At 53.9% G+C, this 6335-nt stretch overlaps 1 protein-coding gene across 12 annotated transcripts in view; it reads left to right on the top strand.

Annotated features, from left to right (window-relative positions):
• Nucleotides 1–6335, top strand: part of TLE3 (TLE family member 3, transcriptional corepressor) — a 136590-nt gene that overhangs the window by 72696 nt on the left and 57559 nt on the right. The gene's annotated exons all lie outside the window — the stretch shown is intronic.

Genomic DNA, 6335 nt, shown 5'->3' with positions numbered 1-6335 from the left:
TCCAAGGAGCTTGCGGAGCCCACGGTCCCGCAAGAACTCCTCCGGACCTCCTTGGCCTGCTGTTCTGGGCCATGTTCAGCGACACATCATTTGTTGTCTAAATGCCAGGCCCGTAAATTCTCTGTCCCCATCTCTCCATCTGGATTTAGAACCTCTTCTCCCTGCCCCCACCCAGGCCTTACTGCCCATGAACAGAGGCCTCCGGGAGGTTCTGAATCCAAGTTGCTACTTGGATTTGTGTCATGCTTGCTGCTTTCTCCAAATTCACTCCTGTGAATGCTGGCACCTCGTCCTCAGTCTGGAGAGCCTGCAACTGATGACGCATGGCCCACCATGGAAGCGGACAGAAGGGGCCGAGGCTGAAGCTGTGCACTCAGACCTGGACCCCCGCTCTTGTCGCAGCCAACCACTGCCCCGGCCCCTCTTCCGGAACCTCACTTGGGACGAGCACCAAGCACCTGCGTTTGCGGGGACCCGCTGTGAGAACTGGCTTATTGCACAGACCTGAGAACCATCCCCGAGGGCCCTGCCTGCAACCTGGCCCCCGACCTGCTCTCTCACTTCCCTTTCTCGGTGGGTCAGCACCTGCTAAGCACACCACACCCTCGCTCTCACCCCTGCCAGGCACACCCTTCTGCCTCTCCCTGGAGGCCTCCTTCTGGGCTCGTCCCGCTTGGCTAAAGCAAGTCACGTGGCCACTCCACTTCCAGGCCTGCCACCTCCCAGAGGAGCAAGGGGTGGTACATCTGTGAGCAGCCCCTGGGGGGCGCTCTGCATTCCCTTCCGGGGCCGAAGCATCTGTTTTTCTCTGTGTCTCCCCCTTCCTGGGGCTCACACACCGTAGGGCAAGCAGTGAACGCTGGCGAACTTGGATGATGGTTTGGAGGTGATTCGTCTCCCCCTTCAGGCCTCAGGCACCCGGTGTGCATAATGAGGGCTTGAACTTCTTCAGTGTCGGGTCCCCCTTCTTGATCGGCGGGTCATAATTCTAAGGGAACTAGACCACTCCTCTCCCGCCCCACCCCAAGGAGACACCATGAGGACTCAGAATTGAGCAACAGAGACAGGCCTCCTGGCTTTGAACATCCTGCAGGCCAGTGGGACAAGCCTTTCCCAGGTCCCCTTCCATCCACATCTGACCCACCGAGAAAGGGTTCCGGCTCAAGTTCAGACAGTGGGGCTGCGGCGGGAGCCGGGGTCGGGAGTCAGAGAAGGTGGAGGAGGGTGAGGTCCGGCCGGCCTGAGGGAGGAAGGGTCTGGCTGTGCCGATGGGCGAGGAGTGGGGACAAGGGTAGGTAGGGAGCGTGTGACCCGCTGGGGAGGGCCCGCCGACCGGCATGGAGAAAGCAACGACCTTCTGGCAATTTCCCTCTCCAAGCCCCCTCTTGTGAGCAAATGTCTTTAATTTATTAAGGGACTGATACTAAATCATCCTCCTTCTCTCCCTGCCCCCCGCCCCCATCTATATTTTCCCCGACCATAAATTTTTTTTAATGACAGTTTAGAAAATGAGCAAATCTTTGGTGACACTTTTATCATCTCCAGAATACTTTTAATAAGAGGTTTCGGTAGAGTGCATTCTGGGAGGTGGGGGAGAGAGGCAAGATAGCTCCATCGACCCAGCCGGAACCCACCCCCCACCCCTTGTCCCAGCCCAGATGATGCGCCTCGGTCCCCCCACCGGTACCCGCTCCTGGGGTCCCAGCACCTTCCTGAGAGCCCGCTCACCTGGCGGCCTGGGCACAGCCCTTCCCTTCCTCTCTGCTGGCCTTCCGTAAAATCTTGCCTAGTGCAAGGGATAATTGGTGCGAACCTATTAATAATGGTTAAAAGTAATTAGCGGCTGACATTTGGTACCACACCTAGTTACTCAGACTGGCAGATCAGGTCCAAAAATATTTCTCAAACAAAAACCAGAGCTGCGGTAGATGTCAGGGGAGCTGGAAGGTTCACAAGGCACCTGGAACTCAGGCCCACCGCCAGGAGTTTTCAGCTGGGCTGGAACGCAGGAAAAACCGCCCAGGGCGGCATTGGGTCAGAAGGAATGCCCTAGGGGGCCCAGCATGGGGGCAAGGGGGCTCCCAGGACTTCTGCCCAGGGACCCGATCCCCAAAAGGGGAGTCTGGGAATGGGGGACACTGGAAGGGGAATCAACAAGATCTGGGGGCTGGCTGGATGGCTGGACACGGACGTGTGAGCGGCAGGTGTAGGAGAATGGGGATACCAGAGAAAGGCCAACCCAAGAGCTTGCTGGGCGAGTCAATCATTTCATTGGGTGACTTGTGGAAGGATTCTGTCCATAAAAAAATATATGAAGGAAACAACACGTTTTGTTTTCTTCAGGGAACACGTAGTTGAGGGCCGTCAAAATGCCAGTTGCTTCTTTTTAACTGTATTTATTTATTTTGAGAGAGAGAGAGAGGAATGGCAGAGAGTGAGAGAATCCCAAGCAGGCTCAGTCCTGTCAGCGTGGAGCCCACCTCGGGGCTCGATCTCATGAACCGTGAGGTCACAACCTGAGCGGAAATCGAGTCGGGGGCTCGACCGACGGAGCCACCTGCGCGCCCCAAGTGTCATTTGCTGCTCACTGAATAAGGGTTAAAACACGGTGGGGGCAAGTGTCGCAAGTCATAACAGTGTCGTAAGTGAGGACGTGACTCCGGTGCTCAGAGGCGCTGACATTTACCGTGCACCTGCGGCGGCCCATTCTCCGTGCCTGGAGCATTTAGGAGCTGACACCGGCGAAGAGCTGAGTGCTGTGCTTGGCTTTGAGACAGGGGGTCTGCCGCCCTGCACCTTCACTGTTGGGAGGAAATCATTGTGGCTGCCGGTGAAAATGAACAGTGAGGGCATGGAAGACGACTGTGGCTGAGCACCAACTAGGTGCCAGGCACTATTCTATGCACGTTGCATTTGCTAATCCCACAGATATCCTAGAAGGCAGGTGCTATTATCATCGATCTCATTTTCTAGACAAGGAAGCAGAAGCACAGAGAGGTTGAGTAACTCTCCCGAGGCCACACAGCAATGTGTACCAAGTCAGAGATAGAACCTGATGGCCTGGCTCCAGCTGCTCTGCCCCGCCCCCCAGAGACTGTAACATCTCTGGTTCTGACCCTCGAGTCTTGAGGACAGTAGGGGACTGGAAAAGATTCCACAGTGTTCCCTGAGAGCACGTCTCTTCTTGGAGGACAGGAAGGGTCTCAAGGAGGCCAGATGTGAAGACGGAGCTATCTACTTCTGTCTACACAGAGATGTGGGAGAAACAGGGGTGGGTGGGGGGGAAACAGGGGAGGGTGGGGGCTCACATGGACCTCCAGGGGCTGTAGGGACGGGTCTGAGGGAGGCTTTCCTGGCTCAGGAGCAGAATTGGGGTGAGGAAACAGAGGACCAGAGGGGCAAGACCAGACGGTTAAACAGAATGAGGGCTAGCTCATTCTTGGTCTGTTTTGCTTTATACTTTATTCTAAGGAGTATTTGAAAGTGCCCAGACAGGTGCGCCTGGGTGGCCCAGTCGGCTGAGGATCCGGCTTTGGCTCAGGTCATGATCTCACGGTCGGTAGGTTCCAGCCCCGCATTGGGCTCTGTGCTGACAGCCCAGAGCCTGGAGCCTGTCTTCAGATTCTGTGTCTCCCTCTCTTTCTGACCCTCCCCTGCTCACACTGTCTCTCTCTCTCTCTCTCTAATAAATAAAACATTTTTTAAAAAGTGCCCAGACATTGGAGAGAGGACAACTGTGGTTTGCACATCCCTGTGCCATTTTCCCCAATGTCCGTGGGATGGCAGGCAAACCCCTGACCTCACTGAAGGCTGGTCCCCTGGCCTGCGAATGCATGCAGAGTCCCCACGTCAGAAGGTGCAGGCTGGCCACCCCATGCGTGCGCCTGGCCCAGATTCAGCCTCCCATATTCCATAATTGGTAGCTATTATTATTATTATGGCTAATAACTATAGATCATTAATTTACAGTTTAAAAACCCTTCACCTGTTTCATTTTGCACTATTTTATTGTAGAATTAAATTTTTATAGGAAATCCTCCTAATTGGTGGGATTCAATGTCATCCCTGCTTCTTTCGAGTATGCACAGCAGACAAGCAATGACAGGCGCTATTTCTCTCCAGGGACACCGCCCGCCCCCCCAGCTCCCGGCCACTTTTTTTTAAATCTCCTACCATCTACCGAGTGTGGACTTGGTCCCAGGTCCTGCCCTTCATTATCTGCATTATTTTAATCCGGACAACAGCCTTGCAGACAGGAGCTTGCTCCCACCAGAAGGACAAGGAATCCAAGGCTCAGAGAAGTTGGGTGACTTGCCTGAGGTCACACAGCTGGGAAATTCTGAGCAGAGATTCGGAGCCTGGTGGTCTCCCAGGTGGTAGGTCCAAGTGTTTAGGGACTCCTCCGGGGTAAGACCAGCTTTCCAAGGAAGGAGACAATGACTAGCCAAAGGCTGTTTGGTGGATAACATGAGCTCTTCAGGGAGAGCCCCCTTCTGGGGCTGAGCAGCTCCAGGAAACCCCAAGGAAGCATCAGGATGCTGCGTCAACGGTCTGGTGTCCCCCACCTATCGAGGGAAGCTAGTACGTCCTCTGGAACCCGCATGTGACTTGTCTCTCTGGCTCCCACCCTCGACTCAACTGCCTGGTGTTCAAGGGACCAGATGTGAAGCAGGAAACAGAACTCTAATGACCCCATACATGTGTCCAGAGCATTATAATTTGTAGAGAGCCCTTTAACACACACTATACAGGGCCTCTGAGTGAAGAGGAGGCAGTGTCCTTTCACGAAAAGAACATGGGCTCTAGGGCACACTGACTCGGGCTGTTGTCTCCATTCTACCCTCTACATGCGGCGTGATCTTGGGCAAGTCACGTGACCTTACCCGAGAAATGCAGAAAATACCGACTACCTATGATCTTTATGAGACCTGATTGAGATGATGCATGTGTATACATAAAAAAAAATAAATACATAAATAAATAAATATATAGTGGGGCACCTGGGTGGCTCAGTCAGTTAAGTGTCCGACTTCGGCTCAGGTCATGATCTCGTGGTCCGTGAGTTCGAGCCCTGCATCAGGCTCTGTGCTGATAGCTCAGAGCCTGGAGGCTGCTTCAGATTCTGTGTCTGCCTCTCTCTTTGCCCCTTCCCTGCTCATGCTGTCTCTCTCAAAAATAAATAAACATTAAAAAATTTTTAATAATGTTTTAAATATATTTATATATGTGATTATATTACTTATTTATATAATCTCATTTAGTTCTCTTATTAGCCCGTCAATAAATAATAAACACTGATGAATAGCAATGCTTTCATAAATTCATGTCAACTAAGTATGGCCACTTCTGATGGTAGGTGATTTAGAGCGATTGCTTGCGAAGCCAGATTCTTTTCATCATGTTTTGTTCTACGGCCTCCCCGACTGTCGGCTCACCCACCGAACTACAAGCTCCGTGAGGCCCACGCCAGTCCGTCCACTCAGGGCTCCACTCAAACCAGGCAGTGCCACGGGCGACATGGAGCAGGGGCTCAGCAAACCTTTGCTGGTAGAATCGACGATCGTGTTTAATCCCCACAGCCCCTGCAAGCAGGAGAAATTCCCATCCCCATTTCACAGAGGGGCAAACAAAGGTTCAGAGAGGGGAACAAGCTTATGAGGCTAGGCTAGCAGGTTGGTGGAACCGGATTCATACTCGGGTTCCCAAATCACACATCTGTACTGCGTGCCATACATGGTCCTGTCCGAGAGAGCTGTCAGAAGGCAGGACCGTCCCAATCCCACCAGAGAGGGTGCAGGGGTCCCCAGGCCCAGCCTTCCAGTTTTCTGAGCAGCACCAGCTGGACATTTGCCCAAGAGGCCCCTGGGGTAACAGCTGTCAGAGCTGCTGTGTCCTGAGTGCTTGTCCCAAGTGGTAAGAACTAAAGCAGAGCGGACAGCATGCGCTGAGTGACATGCACTTTCCCCCAGGGAAACCCTCTCATGGAGCTATTTCCTCCCGGGGCAGGGGATGCCCTTCCCTTCAGGAGACAGGCAGCTGGGGCTGCAGAGCCGGGGTCCTCTGCCGGGGGGGCCTGGAGGAAAGCGGCAGAAAGGCTGAGCTGCCTGTCCTGGGCACCTGGGGGTCCTCCTAGATGAGCACGCTTCCCAAGGGCTCCGGAGAGAGGCTGGCAGGAAGTCTCCCGGGCTAAAAGCTGGTCACATGGGCTCCAGCTAACCTCCTTAACTTGTAAATGTGCACCAATCCTCAACTGTGAGTGTCTGCTGTTTCTTTCTAGGCCTCAGGGGGCTGGGATCATCACGGGGCTCGGAGAGAAGGAGCTGGAATTGAAATCC

This window comes from Suricata suricatta, chromosome 9 (assembly GCF_006229205.1).
Source record: "Suricata suricatta isolate VVHF042 chromosome 9, meerkat_22Aug2017_6uvM2_HiC, whole genome shotgun sequence".
Classification (NCBI taxonomy): Eukaryota; Metazoa; Chordata; class Mammalia; order Carnivora; family Herpestidae; genus Suricata; species Suricata suricatta.
The sequence above is the reverse complement of the archived record's forward strand: the minus strand, read 5'-3'. Positions and strand labels throughout refer to the sequence as shown.